The sequence below is a fragment of the Narcine bancroftii genome, chromosome 9, assembly GCF_036971445.1.
Source record: "Narcine bancroftii isolate sNarBan1 chromosome 9, sNarBan1.hap1, whole genome shotgun sequence".
Taxonomy (NCBI): domain Eukaryota; kingdom Metazoa; phylum Chordata; class Chondrichthyes; order Torpediniformes; family Narcinidae; genus Narcine; species Narcine bancroftii.
In genome coordinates, this window is record NC_091477.1 from 123,686,053 (window position 1) to 123,705,404 (window position 19,352).

Consider the following 19,352-nt stretch of genomic DNA (forward strand, 5'->3'; position numbering starts at 1 on the left):
GCATGAATGGGAGAGATATGGAGGTGGATGATCCAAGTGTAGGAAGAATAATAGTTCTGCATGGACTAGATGAGCCAAAAGGCCTTTTTCTGACCTGTAATGTTCTATGGTTTGCTATATATGTAATGTAGCAGTTGACTCCAGGATTGTTTAGGTGGTCTCTCTTTTCACAAAAGGCCAATATGGTAACTATAAATTTGTGGGCCTAACATCAATGGTATGAAAGATACTGGAAGAATAATCTAAGGGACGAGGTTAATAATCACTTGGAAAGATAAAGTAATTTGAGGCAGCCAACATGACTTTAAATTTAAAATTTAGACATACAGCATGGTAATAGGCCATTTCAGCCCACAAGCCCGTGTCACCCAATTTACACCCAATTGACTTACACCTCAGGGCTACATTTTGAATGGTGGGAGAAAACCGGAGTGTCCATGGAAAACCCACGCAGACACGGGAAGAACATACAAACTCCTTCCAGACGGCGCAGGATTCAAAGCTAAGTCTCAATTACTGGAGCTGTCGAGGTGTTGTGATAACCGCTACACCAACTGTGCTGCCTTGACCAAGGGAAGATCCTATCTGACCAATTTGAATGGGTAATAAAGTACATTGATGAGGTCAAGGCAGTACATTAGTCTTACATGGATCTTAGTAAAGTCTTTGGCAAGGTTCCACATGGAAAACTGGTTCGGGTCCCTCTGGTTGAACTTTATACTTGATGTCTACTTATGTATACGACAATAAACTCACCTCATCCCTCCAGACTGGCCTGGCAATAGGAGACAGAGGGTGATGATGGAGTGTTGTTTTCGGTTTAGGACCCCTGTGATTGGTGGTGTTCCACAAGGATCAGTGCTGTTTACAATATACAAGAATAAGTTGTATATGGATATGGGCAAGAAGATGAATAAGTTTGCAAATGACCCAAAAACTGGCAGAGTTGCTGGCAGCGTGGAGGACACTCCAGCTGCAGAGTCATCAATGTGCTGGTGCAATGGGCTGAAAAAGTGGCAGATGGAGTTTAATCCAGATAAACGTCAGGTAAGGCATTTAGGAGTACTCATGAAGCTGGGACATAGAACATGAATAGTCAGGTCTTAGGGAGCAGTGAGGAACTGAAGCTGCCTTGGATTATATTCATAGATCTTTGAAGGTGGCAACGCAGATAGATTACATGATGAGGAAGGCAAAGGATACTGGTCTTCATTAGATGAGACTTTGAATATAGAAATACTTTAATGAACCTTGGTTAAACTTCTGCTGGAGTTATACATGCAGTTCTGGTCATCAAGATATAGGAAGAATGTGATAGTGCTGTAGGAGATTCATCAGGATGTTGGCTGAGATGAGAGAATGTGCCTGTTTTCCCTAGAGCAGAGGAGGTTAAGAGGGAACATGACAAAGGTATATTAAGTTATAAAGGAGTTTAGGTAGGGAAGAGTGCAGAAACTTCTTCACTATCAGAGGAAAATAAAACTCGAAGGTATTGTTTATGGTAAAAGGGAAGACGTTCAGAGGGGATCTCTCGAGCACTTCTTCACTCGGACCGTGATAAATCCCTGGAGCGGATTGACAGCAGATTCTCACTGGACACTGAGAACATTTAAGTAATGTCTAAATCGCCCCTATTGCAGTTCTCCATAAAAACCTCCATGTTGGCAATTTTAGGATCCTTTTTACCATTTTCCTTTTCCAAATTGACACATAACCTGTTAATGAGAAATAGGTTGAGAATTTGGGCTTAATTTATGAAATTCTTGGGGCATAATCGTTGTTCCCTGGCCAGTCCTATTATGGATATCCATCTTTTTCAACCATCCTTCTTGGACATAGGTTTCAAGGAATGGCAGAGAATAGATGTTCAAAGTTTTAAAGATCTCTTTATTTGAGATATTTTTGCCTCTTTCAGCTAAATTTAATCTTTCCAACAGACATTTTTTTAGATATTTACAAATTAGACATTTAATTCAGTCTAAGCTTTCAGATTTTCTGCATATTTCCAACACTAATATTCTTGATCTGTTTTTTTTTAATTTATAGTTTTATTTTCATGCTGGATTAACATCATGTATTTATAATAATTTAATGGATTTGAAATCTATTCCCATTGTTGGGATTAAGAGTGATTGAGAATGAGATTTGAACATAAATTCTCAAATGAAGATTGGTACTCTACTCTTATATTGATTAATGATTCCCCATTTTGTGCAAGGCACTGCTTATTGCAATTTAAGGTGATACATAGAACTCATATGTCCAAACTTAAATTATCTTATTTTTATGCAGATATTGATCCACTATGTGTGAAATGTAAAATTTTGAAGCTTCTCTTTTGAGAGTGCCCAAATTTAGAGCAATTCTGGAAAGACATTTTTCAAACTTTCTCAATGATTCTAAAGATTAATTTGAAACCTTTTCCGTTAATTGCTCTGTTTTTTCTCATTATTCAGATAAGCCTACATCGGCATCTCAGGAAAAAGTTTTAACTTTTATCACGTTGATAGCCAGACGAGCAATTTTATTGAAATGGAAAGATGATTCAGCCCCTACTCATACATAGTGGTTATTTAAGTTTTGAGAAAATTAGATATAATATTAAAGGTATAAAACTCCAATTCATGAAATAGTGGGGCCCATTCTTAGAATTTTTTTTTATAATTGGAAGAATTACTGTGTGTCCCAGTAATTCATTGTCTGTTCTCCAAGGGTCGCCAATGGTTCCACATTAATGATTTTTTAAATTAATTATATCCTTGCTTAGAGGGAGGGGGTGGATTGGAAGGAGGAGGTCGATCGGAGAGAGGGGGTCGATTGGAGAGAGGAGGTCGATTAGAGGAAGGGGGTCAATTAGAGGGAGGGGAGTAAATTAGAGGGAGGGGAGTAAATTAGAGGGAGGGAAGTCACTTAGAGGGGTCGATTAGAGGGAGGGGGGTCGATTAGAGGGAGAGGGTCGATTGGAGAGGGAGGGTCAATCAGAGAGAGGCGGTCAATTAGAGAGGGGGTCGATTAGAGGGAGGGGGTCAATGAAGGGAGAGGGTCAATCGGAGAGAGGGAGTCGATTAGAGAGAGGGTCGATTAGAGGGAAGGGGTTCATTAGATTTAGTTTTTGGTTTTGTTTTCTTTTTTCTAGTATTTTATGCAAGTTATTTCAACAATCAGGTTTAACATGGTCACGTCGATCATTTCAATGAAATGTTTTTGAGGCATAACCAATTATTGATGTAGTTTTATCAATATTTTTGACTCTTTTGGTGGACACTCACTCATATACAAATGAATTATTATGGAACTGTCAATTCTTATATATTAAACTCAATAAAAGTATTTTTAAAAGAAATGTCTCGATGAGCACGAGTCACATAGGGGTCAAGAGCTATGGATCAAATGTTGGGAGATAGGATTATTACAGAAGGATGCCACTCTTCATTGTGTGGGCCAAATGGCATCCTTCTCTGTAAGATGATTCAATGATTGTCTGATAATCCTCTTACCACTTACCCTAAAACCCAAGCTCTCTGAAAAAGGAAAGCTTCCCACTACCTACCCTGTCTCCATACCTCACCATTTTGCACATCTGGCCCTTCCTCAGTCTCCTCTGCTCCAAGGAAAATAAACCAAGTGATCCAGTCTCTCCTTGTAACTAAAACCTTCAACAGCCCGCAAGGTTCTGGTGAATCATGTCCTTCCTGTAGTGTGCAGTCTCAAACTGTACACAGCATTTCAGCTGTGGTCTGACTAATGTTTTAGATCAACTATTCTCAATGAGGGCCATATGGGCTCCCTGAGGGCCACAGCATATTTAAGGGGGGGGGGGGGGCACAGACTGATATCATAAAATGAATTTTATGTAGTCAGTAGGAGAGAAGTATGGAAAAAACCAACTAAACTTAAATGCTTCACAGGGAAAGAGGACCATAAACTTTGAGCAGAGTCTTAAGGGGGCCACATAGCCAAAAAAAGGTTGAGAATGGCTGTTTTAGATAGTTATTCACGCTCTTGTATTTTATGCCCTGACTAATGAAGAAAAGTACCCCTTGTACCTTTCTCAACACCTGCAATTCTCTGCAGCAATTGACACAACTCTTGACCCGGTAAAATTCTGTCCATCAGAGCCATAAACTTCAGTAAAGCAGGGTGCTCTTCTTGGATTAAGGCCATGTTTGCAGCCAGGATAAGAAGCTTAGAACAATTTCTGAGGCATTATTTGCCAGTACACGGGGCAGCTCGATCGGCCTCCCCTGCTAGCCTTTATGGACCCTTGCTGACCCTGCCCTTTTTGACAGGACAATGCAGAGGAAACATGATTGTGCCTCTTTCCCAGGAGTGTCTGATGAGACCATGAGGAATGAACTTTTCTTTATATAGTACTGTAGAGTAATTTCTCTCAAACATGGCATCTTTCCAATTTTAAGTGTGAAAGTTTCTTTCTCTGGGTGGGGAAGAATTTCTAGTGCTAATTAGGAAAGGATTTAGTTTAGTGCAGTAAATCTTGCAGTGCTGTTATGACACAAACATTACTCTGTTTTCTTCAATTTGACCAAAGAATGTGAGTGGTGGAGCCTATCCCAGTCCAGCCCAGCCCAGCCCAGCCTTGTTTGCAGGAGGAGGCGTGCTCAACTCCCAACAGCAGGGCCATTGGGTTCAAGTCAATCAGCACATGAACTCAGTTAACTACACTTGGAACCCTGCCAGTTGCTGGCTTGCCTGAGAAGGGATTCGAGAGTGGAACAATCCACCTCCAACGCGAACAACCAGCAGTTTTAGCAATTGCTGACGTTTGCTGTGGTGGTGTTTCTGTTGTTACCGACTGGGATGGGGAATGGAAGGGAACAGTACAAGAGATTGAGAGTCAATCATTCCACAACAAACATCAATTCTGGAGAGAGGACAGAGTATTGAATTGAGCAAACTGCCACAACCAATGCACAAAATATAGTCCAGACCATTCCAACCTAATGGCCCTCAAATAGAAATTGGCAAAAGGACAGTGCAAGAACTTGAAGAGAAAGTAAAAACAAAAGAACCGAAAAAAGTGACCTTGTGGAGTGGTCACAGGCCCAGAATCTGGAATCTGAAAACAGCTGAGTTAGTGCCTTGCTGCCTCCTCCCCGTTCTCTGAATATTATCACATTCCTTCCTCCCTGGGTCACTGCTCCTGTTTACACGATCTGTACTTGCAGCTACATCCCAACGACAGCAGTCCCCATTTCCTCCTCCTTTCCCTCACCTTCCACACTCAGTATTATTCAGAAGGAACAGTAAAGCTTTGCTTTTTAATGCTTACTAAATACCTCAAAAACACTTCATTTATTCTCAACTCTCACGCCCCCACCAGCATCCAACATACAGGATACAATAAACAACCTGAAATGCGGTGTGTGATTAACTGATCTGAGGGCACGTACTGAGGAACGAGGGCATTTACAACACATCCATGTATTCCAGTGATAGGCTTGACACAGAATTTACAGGCCTTTCGCTCAACAGTTTTATATTTGTGTATCTGCTCCATGCCAGCCGATCTCTGTGACCTTCCCTCCCCTGTGCCTATCCAGGTTCCCCTAACGCCCAGGTCATCCGTTCACCGCCCCACGGGAGCATGTTCTACTCTGCACAGTAATTTAGGAATCTCGGACACCTGAGGTAAAACAGCTGTCAATACTCGACACGACAGGCAGCAACTATCGGGGAAGAAAGAGATCATGGTACATGCTGGTGACCTCGCATCAGAGCTCAGTTGTGATTCACTTTCACACCTGAAATGATAACTATTTCTTCCTCTACAGATACTAACTGACCTGCTGAATATTTCCAGCATTCCGGGTTTCTACTTCAAATTTACAGCATTTACGGTTTTGAGCTTTTCAAACATAGAATCACAAAAAATACATGCAGGAGGCCATTCAACCCTTCAAGCCTGTACCACCATCCAATGAAATCATGGCTGATCATACAACCTCAGTACCCTATTCCTGCTTTCTCTTCAAATCACCTGATCCCTTTAGCCAGTGTTGATGAAGCACTAAGACTTCAGAACTACTTAGATAGATGAGGAGATTGGGCAAAGAAATGGTAAAGTGCAGAGTAATGTATGATTATGCACTTTGGTAGAAGGAATAAAGGTTTAGACTACTTTCTCAAAGAGAAATGAGTTCAGAAATGAGAAGCACAGAAGGAATCATGCAAGGGTTCCCTAAAGGTCAACTTGCAGGTCGAGTAAGTGGAAGGGAAAACAAGTGGAATGCTAGCATTCATTTAGAGAGGGATAGAATATAGAAGCAGAGATGTAATGTTAAGGCTTTCTAAGGCATTGTCAGGCACCACTTGGAGTACTGTAAGCTGTTTTGTGCTCACTATCTATGTTGGCATGAGAGAGCGTCCAGAGGAAGTTCACAAGAATGATCCCTGGAATGAAATGGTGATGATACGAGGAGCATTTGAAGGCTCTGGGAATGTCCTCGCTGGAGTTTAGAAGGATGATGGGGATCTCATTGAAACCAATCAAATACCGAATGGGGGAATAACAGAGTAAATGTAGGTTGGATTTTTCCACTGAGGGGAGGTGAGATATAAACCAGAGGACATGGGTTAAGGGTGAAAGGGGAAAAGTTTAGGGGAAACTTCTTCACAAAGAGAGTGGTGGGAGTGTGGGACAGCTGCCAGTTGAAGTGGTGAATGTGTGATCAATTTTAACATTTAAGAGGAATTTAGACAGGTACATGGATGGGAGAGTATGGAGGGATATGGATTGGGTGCAGGTCAGTGAGACTAGGCAGAAAAATAGTTCAGCACAGACTAGAAGGGCTGAAGAGATCTGCTTCTGCTGTATTGTTCCATGATTCTACCTGGATAGAGTGGATGTGGAGAGGATGCTTCATCTGGTCCAGAATCTGGGACCAAACGGCACAGCCTCAGAATACAAAAATGAGGAGGGGTAATTTCTTTATCGAGAGAGTGGTAAATATATGGAATTTGTTGCTGTGGAGGCCATATCATTGGGTATATTTAGGATAAGTTCTTGATTAAGAAGGGGATTCAGGGTTATGGGGAGAAGGATGGAGATTGAAGTTGAAAGGGATAGTAAATCAGCCATTATGGAATAGTGGGGTAGGCTCCATGACCCAAATGGCCCAATTCCTCTACCATGTCTTATGGCCATGTGCCACACATCCAACTCCCTTCTAAATATCTCGATGAACTGATGTCAACAATGTTCTTTAGCAGGAACTCCCACAAGTTCATAACTCACTCCCTGAAGAAGATTTTCCTCATCTTTGTCCCATTGGCTTGCCCTTATTCTTGGACAGTGATCTCCTGTTCTAGATTTTCCCCAACATTAGGGACATTCTTCCTGTATCTAACCCATCCTGTCCTGGCAAAATTTTATCTCTCAATGAAATCCCCTCTCATTTTACTAAATTTGAATGATACAACCCTAGTCTATTCAGTCATTCTTCATAGGCCAGTCCTGCCATCCCAGGGATCAACATCGTGAACCTTCGCTGCACCGTCCTTTTCCGCAAACAGCAATAACATCCTTCTTCAGATTAGGAGACCAAACTGTACACAGCACTCAACAAGACCTTATACAACTGTAGCCAGAGCTTCCTACTTCGATATTCACACCCTACTGCAAAAAGGACCAACATGCCATTTGGTTTCTTCACTGCCTGCTTCAACGTTCATTGGCTGATGTATCACGACACCCAGGTCTCGTTACACCTCACCTCCCCTTTTCCTAAGTCCTCATCATTCAGATAGCAATTTGTCTTCCTGTTTTTGCTAATTAAGTGGATTAGCTCATATCTATCTCATGCCACATCTGCCATACATTTACCAACCATTTGATGCACAGCAAGATCTCACCAACAACTGGTGGAACACACCTTGACTGGATATGGTGTAGTGTTCTCAAATCTTTACACCAAGCTGCTTGTCAAGTAGGCATATTCTCAACCAAAGTCTAACCACCCTATAGAGAATTTAGCTGCTCTGAGCCTTAACCAGGAATCTAAATAAACCGCTAGCATATCACTAAAAGTAAACGCCAGCTTGAAGTGAAAGTCATTGACCTTGCAGTTAACTTCAATGAACATCCAGATCCTATATTACAGTCGACCTAATATTCTGAGGAAAGTTTAACGGTTTGCTGATATAAACAATTTGTTCTGTATTGCTTGGAGTTAGAGACTGCATCAGTTTGAAAAGCTGAAGGTTTTTGAATGATACCTCATGACACAAGATCATCAGAAAAGACTATGTTGCTTATCTGGTATTTTCGTGTGAAGCAATTTGACTGAGGGCCCAAAGAAACAGAATCTATTGCAGGCATGACAAAACCACAGAACAAAACTTGCACAACAGGTTACAAACCCTGGGGCCGTATGCGTACATGAGTGTGCATGTGGTGTCCGCATCTGTCTGTGTTGTAGAGGGACTATGTGGTTGTGCGAGTGTGCGCATGTCGTGCTGTGCAGCTTTCTGTTATTGTGTGAGGGCTGCATGTACATCATGGGAAAGGAACATCAGGCATCATTAAAAGGCAGCAGTGTAGAATTCCATAGTTACGTATTTCTCTCCTATCACTTAATTCACAGGATCTTAAACTAGCTGCAACTAAACATCAAAGAATTAATATTAAACTAGTAATGGACTTTAGAGACAATCAAATTTGCTAAGATGATGACTGAACGATGAGATTTTGTAAGCTTGATACTTCGGGGGATTTTGCTCAGAATAACAGATGATCAGAATTAATGTTCTAAGATCATAACAGGATATCTTAAATTTGGTGTAGAGAATACAGAAACAGAAGGACAAACGTGCAGCCACTATTCCTTAAGGCCAAGGTCAAATCAGTGCCTCCAGTCCACAATCACATCCAATCCCCACACCTGATTCCCAGAATAAACATCTATCAGTCTCAACGTTCAACGAGAGCACATAGGGACAGAACTCCAAAGATTCTCAACCCACAAAGTAAAGGGACTTGTTCTCAGCTCAGGCATACATGGACAACTCGTCATGCATCCTGGGAATCTGTAGGATTGTGAAATGTGGAGGGAGAGGGATGGATGGGATGAGAGGGCGCACCATGCATTACAAATCAATTTTTAAAATATACAGTAAAATCCCCATTATCTGGAATTCAAGCAACTGGAAGCCTCAAACAAACTGGCAAAAATTTGCAGAAAATAAATAGGTAAAAAATACAGGTTTAAAATCGGCGTGCCTCATCATTAGTTCGCCAATCACAATCTCAAGCAACCAGAAAATATACTTATCTGGCAGCTATCAATCCCCATAGGTGCTGGATACCAAACTGTAAAAAAATCTCAGCAGGGAAGGAAATGTTCATCCTTACCATCTCTGCCCTAGATGTAATTGCAGAGCCCACCAGAAGGGAGAGCCCAACAATTACATTCAAGCTGCAGTAGCTAATCTCACCTCCTCAAGGGCAATAAATCGGGAGAATTGTGGCAGGAGAACTACCCTAGACTGCAGGGAGTCAGGTAATCTCGAGGCTCATCCACCACACCTGGCATCGCGCGGGGGTGGGGAGGTGGGTCAGCATAACGACCACCCACTTTCTCAAATGTATAGTGAACATCAACTGGGGAAACTTCAAGCAGATCAATAATCTCCACACACCACTACCCACTCCAACAGCTACATAGCCAACAATCACGGTCAAGGCCACAATTCAAAAATGACATTTTGAATAAACAAGTGGCTGGTTAGAGATACAAGGAACTGCACCGTGAATCCAATCCCAATTCCTCATAAGATATTTGCTCATACTCTCAGACCCTAGCAATATATCATCCCTGCAAGTTTGATCATGACTTGAATTGAAATTTCTTGCACTATTTAAAGAAGCAACAACACAATGCTGGGAAAACCTCAGCAGGTTCAACCGTGTCCTTTATACAGCAAAGATAAAGATACAGAACTGAAATTTCGGTATTCAGGGCTACCTTGATGAAGGCCTCAATCTTTTCTATATAAAGGACACGATGTGACCTGCTGAGTTTCTCTAGCATGGTTTTTTTTACTTCAACTACGATGTTTGCAGACTTTCATGCTTTATTTCTTTTTACTTTTTAAAGAGGATCCATCATCAAATTTCTGGTGTGAAAAATATTTGAAACAGAAGAGTCTAAAAAAATAGATGCACTTCTCCATGTAGCAGCACAAGTACCAAGTACCCAGGCACAGGGTAGGGGGGAGGAGTGAAGGGACATGGATTTCATAGTGGAACATGGTACATGGAAACAATCTCCTTCAAACCCTGCAGGAGGAGCTCAACCTCTCATACCAGTTACTGTCAGGAATGCAAGCAGTAGGCAGCAAGTGAGGAAAAAAAAGAGAACAGGGTGAAAGAATGAAAGGAGAGGGTGAGTGAGAAGCAAGAATAAAGAATGATAGATAAGATGGGGAAAGGAGACGGGTAAGCACTGAGCAGGATTGCAGAAAGGTAGAGGATGTGGGGATGGAGGAGAAGGTTGAGATGGCAGGAAGGTAGAGAATGTGGGGACGGAGGAGAAGGTTGAGATGGCAGAGAGGTAGAGGATGTGGGATGCAGGAGAAGGTTGAGATGGCAGGAAGGTAGAGAATGTGGGGACAGAAAAAGTTGAAATGGCAGGAAGGTAGAACACATGGGGATTGAGCCTACAACCTTCAAACCGTGATAGGGCATGCATTAACAAAAATGAGGTTAGTCTGAAATCAAAACTTTAAAACTCAAACGTTCAAAACTTTATCATCAGACAGATAGCAACTGGAAGATAGAGCTGAAACAAACACGTGCAGCCGGGAAATGTTGGCCTGCAGCTAACCCAGCCACTTTCATTGCTCACCAGACAGACACACACAAACCCAACCCTGAACCCAATGACCCACTTAACCTGAGGCACGGCCACACCTCCACACATACCTTTATTGAACCATAAAGACTGCTATTCCATTCTCTCAGTGGCCTCACCAGAAGGAACCTGAACTGAAGTGGCACTGATACAAAGCCCAACCCCAGTCACACCTTCTTACTAAAAGAATGAGCCACACTCAAGAGCAGTGATTTCCAAACTGGGTTCCTCGGAACCCAGGGGTTCTGTAGAGAGAGTAGGGCTTCCGTGGAAGAAATGACAAGAGAGTAATAATGATCTAACTGGGTTTTTCTTTCAATTACTTTTAACCTCTTTCCTTAATTTGTTTTTTTTGGGGGGGGGAGGGTGGAGATAAGACGATGGCTGCGGGGAAAGGGAGAGGGAGCCAAATCAGACTCAGGAAACCTGGGGCGCTTGGTCTTTTGAAAAGTTAGAGGCGAACATCACAGAACACCAAACAGCACAGCAGCCAGTTTCATGAAACCCCATAGCAAGAATGAACCTTATCTCTGCTGAAGGAGCTGAGGGGGCAATCACAACTCGGAAGTGATTTATAGACAATAAAGAACAGGTGCAGGAGTAAGCTATTAGCTGGGATCATGGCTGATCATCCACAATCAGTTCCCCGTTCCTGCTTTCTCCCCATACCCCTTGACTTTAAGGGATATTCCTTATCTTTTAGAGATCTATCTAACTTTTTTGAAGGTATCCAGAGAATTGGCCCCCACTGCCTTCTGAAGCAGAGCATTCCACAGATCCATAACTCTCTAGGTGAAAAAGTTCTTCCTCAACTCCATTCTAAATGGTCTATCCCTTATTCTTAAACTGTGGACTCTGGTTCTGGACTCCTCCAACATCAGGAACATGTTTCTTGTCTCTAGTGTGTCCAAGATATTCAAAGACGTCTTAAAATCCAACATGAAGAAATGTAATATCGACATCAATAATTGGGAAACCAATGCCAAGGACAGGAAACTCTGGCAAACCGTCATCCGAGAAGGAACAGCTACTTTTGAAGCCAACAGATGTGCAGAACTAGAAGAAAAGAGAAGTAAATGAAAAGAGAGGCAGCAATGACCAAAGTCCAATCTGCCATCTGGAACAACTTGTCCTGAATGCGGAAAATCTTTCAAAGCCAAGATTGGACTCATAAGCCATTTGAGAGCCCATAAATAGAACAACAGAATGAAGTCCATCATCCTCAACCTCGAGGGATAGCCACGAGCGAGGAAAATCTTATATGTTTCAATCAGATCCCCCTCAACCTTCAAAATTCCAAAGTATACAAGCCCAGTTTTTCAACATGTGACAGTCACGCCATGCTGGGAATTAACTTCATGAACCTATGCTGCACTCCCTCAATAGCAAGAATGTCCCTCTTCAAATTTGGAGACCTAAACTGTACACAATACTCCAGGTGTGATCTCACCAGGGTCCTGTACAACAGTAGAACGACCTCTCTGCTCCTATACTCAACTCCTCTTGTTATGAAGGCCAACATGCCATTAGCTTTCTTCACTGCCTGCTATACCTGCAGGCTTACTTTCAGACACTGATGAACAAGAACACTGAGATCTTGTTGTACTTCCTTTCCTCACCTGATACCATTCAGACAGTGACCTGCCTTCCTGTTCTTGTCACCAAAGTGGATAACCTCATATTTATCCATATTAAACTGCATCTTCCATGCATCCCATGGAGCATGCACAGTGTTGTTCAACACCCCGACTCTACACCGGTGAAGCCGGTGAATGTGGGCCAGAGTCAGTGGGTGACACGCCCGGTGGTTTCTAGCAGCAGCAGCCTGAAGATTTGCAGCAAGTGTGAGGAGGGGGCTCTGAAATACCAGTGTCCAGCCTGTCACCTGTGGTAAGTGAACAATGGGAGGGGTGCTTGGCCTGTGGTGCTGACCAGTGGCCAGAACAGCTAAATGAGGGGCCAGTACTGAGTGGCACCCAGATGGCCAGGCCCTCGCTGGGGAGTGAGGGTCAGTGGGGCTGGCCTGGGCCACAGCAGGGAGTGAATGGCAGCGAGAGCGGCCCAGGCTGCAGAGGTGAGCCAAGGGCAGTGAGTGTGGCCCAGGTTGCGGCAGGGAATGAGGGGCGGCAGGGGCGACCCAGACCTACGGCAGGGCAAGGTCAGGGGGGGCCTTACTAAAGATCAGCCTAGGCCCCGAGTGGAAGTGAATCCACTACTGATGAGTTTATTTACCTTCTTACTATACTTGTGTATATTCCAGGTCTTTTAAACTGGAATTGACAATTGGGGTTCTGCGATTTCCAAGTGCTCCCCAAAAGGGTTCCGTGAGCTAAAAGGTCTGGGAAGCCTTGCCCAGGAGGCATCAAGGGGAAATACTGCATGATATGCTCATTGCAAATAGTTGGAGTTGTATCTCACACACAGAAAGATCGTTAGCAGAAAGAGAATCAGTGCAGCAGTTCCTCAGGGCAGTTCAAGGCCCAATCTCTGTCCTTCATCATTCCTTGGGGTCTTGCAAGGCCCGGCCCGGCCCTCTCTACCACCAACATCGGACCTTCATCATTGCTGCTCAAAATCCTGCAACTCCCTCCTCAGGAGCACTGTGGAGTACCTTCACAGAATGGCTACACAGTTAAAAGCAGCAGCTCACCCCCATCATATATTATAGTCTAACACAGAAAGAGGCCCTTCTGATCACTAGGTCTGTGCCAGTCATTAAACATCATCTACACGAATCCCATTTCCTAGCATTGACTGCTGGTGCCATGCACTGAGGTACAGTACAGCTAACCCAAAAATGCTTTTCGGGAAGGAATGTAATGCAAGGTCCTGCTGCCATGACACACTGAGGGACTGAGTCCTGACTAATATTTAATGGGTTATTGCTGAAAAAGGAAAAGATGAGATGTTTTGATGAGCTGTAATACAATGTACTAATTTGATGACACAGTATGTGCTGTTTGTATAGTATTTCATGTATTATGAATAAAGTTTGCTTTTGAAATAAAAAATCCTAGTATGTGACCCATAGCCTTCACCAACATGGTGTTTCAAGTGCTTACTCTACATACGTGTTATGTGTTGAGAGAGTACCTGCATCAGACAGGTTTCCAAAGCCATCGGGATGATCCCTTCTAATCTCCACTCCCCCCCCCCCCCCCACCTCTTACCCAAAGCACATGCCCTCAGCTATGGAGAGGCATTTCTCACTATCTGTCACTAGGAGTCTACATAATCTTGCCTGCCTCTTATCAGCCCCCCTTATCAAAACACCATCTACTCAGGCATGCTGTTCAAAAGTAAAAACAAGTTTTGATACAACTAATATTGAGTGGATTAATTTCAGATAAATCATTCTTTTTCTTCAATTTATTTCTGTATTATTTTGTTTCATTTGCTAGTTTTTAAAGTAATTGCTACCTTAAACACTCTTCGCCTTATTACACACTCCCTGCCAGTTCTACACTAACCTCACTTTTCCAGTTCTGATGGAGGGTCCAAGACACGGACTTTTTCCCCACAAATGCCAACTGACCTATTCAGTACTTCCCTTTACTTTCAGATTTCTAGCAACTGCCCCAAAAATGCTGCACATGATTGGATGAGCCTTGCTTTCATTCTCTGTTCTTCATAAAACTAGGGAATACTTTCTTCACACTTCTAGCCAGCAAAACTCTGATGTTACTCCTGCATAAAACTACCTTCTTAGGTCTAAACTGATTCTCATTCTTCAACAAATTGAATGATTTTGAGGATGTAACGAAGAACATTGAAGGTAGAGTGGTGAATGTTGTGTATATGGATTTCAGTGAGGTATTTTACAAGGCGCCCCATGCAAGGCTCATTCAGAAAGTACGGAGGCATGGAATCCAAGGAGGCCTTGCTTTGTGGATACAGAATCGTCTTGCCCAGAGAAGGCAGAGGGTGGTTGTAGCTGGTTTGTATTCTGCATGGAGATCGGGGACCAGTGGTGGTCCACAGGGATCTATTCTGCGGCTCCCATTTCTTTGTGATAAATGACCTGGATGAGGAAGTGGAAGGTAGGTTATAAGTTTGCAGATGACACAAAAATGGGTGCTGTTGTGGAGAATCTGGAGGGTTGCCAGGGTCTACAAAGGGACATTAGGTGCTTTCAAACTACCTTGTAAAATGGGGGGTTAACCAGGCAATTTGTCCGGTTAGCGCCCCAATCATAAGGCAGCTTAAAAGAATTGGACTCAGTCAGCGTCGCCCAAGGTCAACCAGGTCCCTGCCCTACCTCGGAGGTAGTCAGGGAACCCAGTTAAACTTACCCAGGATGCATCCACCAGTGGCTTGAACAGCAAAATAGCTGACCCGGTTACACCTGTGATGTCAGTGCCTACATGCTGGCGTCACAGGGAAACCCCGGCTGAAGTGTCTGCAGTGATCAGGGGAGAGCGGGGTCGCTGCCAGTGCCCGAGGTGGAGAAGGGGGCGGGGAGAGGTCACTGCCATGAGGGGGAGAGACGGGGGCCACAATCAGGGGCAGTGAGGTCAATGTCACGAGGGGTGGGGTGCCACAATCAGCAGGAGAGAGGTCGCTGCCGCGGGGGAGAAAGGAGGGGTCGGATGCCATGGGGGAGAGAGAGGAGAGGGGTCAGCTGCTGTGGAGGAGGGGGAAGAAGAGACAACTACCAAGGGGGCAGAGGGTTGGGGGGAGCACAATTGATGGTGGGAGGGAGACTGACAGCTGGTGTGGGGGACGGGGAGACTCATTTGCGTGACGCGTCACTTACCGCGTCATCGCAGGGGAGGGATCCCCCTTAAATGTCCGGGTTGGTGATTGGGGCTATTCCCCCTCAGCTTAAAATGTGCTAGAGGCACCTTTGCCCCACAAATCACACCTGGGTCCCAGGAGGGCTACCCGGGTGCTTCAGCTTTAGGGTTGAGCTGAGAAGTGGCATAGAGTTTTACCCAGAAAAGTGTGAAGTGGTTCATTTCACCAGGTCAAATTTGAAGGTGGAAAACAATGTTAATGGGAGGACACTGAGCCGTGTGGATGAACACAGATCTTAGGGTCTGTGTCCGCACAGCACTCAAAGCTGCTGCGCAGGTTCACAGTGTTGTTAAGAAAGTGTATGGTACATTGGCCTTCATTAACTGTGGCATCGAGTTCAAGAGTCGTGAGATAATGTTACAGCGATAAAAGCCCTTGGTTGGAGTGAAACACAAAAGTCTGCAGACGCTCTGATTGTAGCTAAAGCCTCTGTGCTCAGCAGATCTCGCAGGTAAAGGTACATTTTACCGAGGTTTCAGGCCTGAGTCCTCATAAATTATCCATTCATTTGCTGCAAATAATGTTACAAAGATTCATTGGTAGCACTTTTGCCCAATTACGTCCAAGTTAAAAATTAAAGTGTTAACTGTCCACCTACTCTCTCAAGTGGATATTTTGGATAAAGAGCAGGATCATAAGAGAGAAGCATTAAATAAGAGGGATGGGGAAGAAGGAGGTGTATGTGCTTGTGTGCATGTGAGAGAGAGAAAGAGAGAGATTTTCAAGTTCAATTTTATTTTCAACTGACGACATATACAAGATTTTCTTACCAAGATCAGCTACACAGATTATTTGGTCCATAGGACTAAAATTTATGGGGACAGACAATGCATTAATTACTTACTGTGTTTTGAACATTACCTTTGGAACTGCACTTCAAAGGTTTTTCATGAGCTGTGAATCATTTGCTTCATCCTGAAGTTGCAAAACGTGCTGCAAGTCCTGCTTTTAGAAATGGAAATGTATGCACAGCCCAGCCACAAAATTGTTCTTCAATGCCTTCCTTGAAGACAAACTGCTTCTTCAGAAACACTGGAGGTGTCTACACAGAGAATTCATCAAAACACTATTTGCCAGAGAAAGAACCAGGAGTAGGGAGAAAGGATAAAAATGCAGAAGACAGACGGAAAGGGACAGTGATAGAGAGGTAAAGAAGCTGAATCTAAAGTGTGAATGAGAGGTGGATAGTTCAAAAAAACAAGACTCAATTGAGAAAGATAGAGATGAAAACAAAAATACAGAGCAGGGAGAGGAGAGAGGGAGAGGATGTGATGAAGCAAGGTATCATACAGACAGGAGGTACAATTCTACATAAAAAACATGAACAGCGTGAATTTGTTGATTCCCCAAAGGTCTATTGCTGTTTACTTTAAAAATATATCACTCAGAGAGGGTATTTCAGATACTTAAATAGCAACCAATTGCACTCATATCCACAGTGATGAAGTGTTTTGAGAGGTTGATCAGTTCCTGTCTGAGCAGCGACCTGGATCTGTTCCAGTTTGCCTACCACAGCAACAGGTCTAAGGTGGAAGCCATCTATCTCACTGGCTCCACACAAAGCCCTAGAACACCTGGACAGTAAAGATGCAGACATCAAGATGCTTTTTATCGACCCCAGTTCAGCATTTAACACCATCATCCCCTAAAAACTAATCAGCAAACTCCAAGACCTGGGCCTCAACACCCCACTGTGCAATTAGATCCTGGATTTCCTCACCTCCAGACCCCCATCAGTGTGGATTGGTAAGACCATCTCCTCCACAATCTCCATTAGTAGTGGAGCACCACAGGGCTGCGTTCTTAGTCCCCTGCATTATCCACTTTACACCTATGATTGTGTGGCTCAAAAATACACCACCACCATCTACAAATTTGCTGACATTACCATAATAGTGGGTTGTATAAAAGGGGGAGATTGAAAACTTGGCTGAATAGTGCACACAATCAGCTCCTTGGTTGTGGACCTTAGGAAAAGGAAACCAGAGGTGTACGATCCAGTGATCATTAGATCAGAGGTGGAGAGGGTGAGCAAATTCCTGGGAATCATTATCTTGGAGGATCTGCCCTGGACCCAACACATAAAGGTCATCATGAAGAAACATGTCAGAGCCTCTACTTCTTCAGGACTTTACGGAGGTTTGGTATGACAAATTTCCAGAGATATGTAGTGGAAAGTGTGCTGACTGACTGCGTCAGTCTGGTGTGGGGGCTCCAATATCTCTGAGCAGAAAGCCCTGCAAAAGGTAATGGACAAAACCCAGGGCATTACAGGCAAAACCCTCGCCACTGTCGAGAACATCTACAGGGAATGCTGTCAACAGAGAGCAGCAGCAATCATCAAGGATCCTCATCAACCAGCACACGCTCTGTTCTCGCTGTGGCCATCAGGAAAGAGGTCTAGACTCGCACCCCCAGGTTCCGGAACAGCTGCTCCCCGTCCACCATCAGACTCCTCAACAACAATCTCAATCAGGGACTCGTTTAAGGACTCTTACTTGCATATTTTTTTCGGTTTTCCACGTTATGTTTACATTTCTCTCTTTTGTATACATATCCTTTCTAAGTACAATGTTTTCACACTACTGAAAAGTAGAAATTCTGACTGGTCCACAGGAAAAAGAATCTCAGGGTTGTATGTGATGTCAATAAATCTGAACTTTGAACTTAACCATCCACTTAGGTGAATGCAGATTTCCTGACCTGTCAGAGAAGACACAGAACAGGAGCACTCTCCCACTTTCCCAGGCACAAATTAGTTCTGCTTTATGAGGTCTTGCACATGCTGACTAGTGGATTTGCTAACTCGGGTAAATACTAGTAACTGAGATGGGATAAATCAATCTCTCTTTGCAAAGTGGTGTCCACAGTTGCAAATCAGAACAGAAGACACATTCATATGTTCATTAATTCATATGTTCTGGACATGTCAGAACATTAAGAAATATTGGAAAGAAGTATTTCAAATTTTCTCTGCAGTTTTTAAAGTTAATTTTAAACCTAATCCCTTAACTGATTATTTGGTTTTGTTGAAGAAAGTGACACAACTTTAATGGCATCTGAACTGCATGTATTAGCCTTTATTTCTCTTCTGGCTCAGTGGGCGGTGTTCCCCAGATGGAAGAACGCTACCCCACCTAATCAGGCTCAATAGCCACATTAAGTCGTCATGTTTAAACTTAGAGAAGATTAGAATTCAAATTTTCAAACATTGTGGGGATCCTCTTTGAATTAATTTTATAATCTTTGATTTGTTATGAAGGTAGAAGTTTTGCATAATGAGGTAATTTATTACTCTGTTTAGAATTCTGTCTTTGTTTTTAGCCAAACAGCTTCTTTCTTGGTAGTGGGTTTAAATTTTCCTTTTTTAAAAAATAATAAAATATCAATACAATATATTCTGTTGAATTAAAATGTGGAGCACCTTGTATGAAATGATGAGATACGTGTGATGTATCTTTTTGACTTCGAACATATATCGATGTGTACTCTGTTATTTTTGAATGTGAAATTTCAATGTTAATAAAAATATTGAAAAATAAAAAATAACACAATAATTGCAAGTGAAGAGAGGTTAAAAAATAAACTCGCAGAATGAGTCAAGGATCCAGAGTGATAAATGAGATCAAAGATAAAAACAAGAACTTGTGTGATGTGAAAGTGCAGCAGGCAGATTCAATTGGG

General features: G+C 43.1%; 1 protein-coding gene across 10 annotated transcripts in view; it reads right to left on the reverse strand.

Moving 5' to 3' along the window:
• Positions 1–19,352, reverse strand: part of lpp (LIM domain containing preferred translocation partner in lipoma) — a 294,099-nt gene that overhangs the window by 177,699 nt on the left and 97,048 nt on the right. The gene's annotated exons all lie outside the window — the stretch shown is intronic.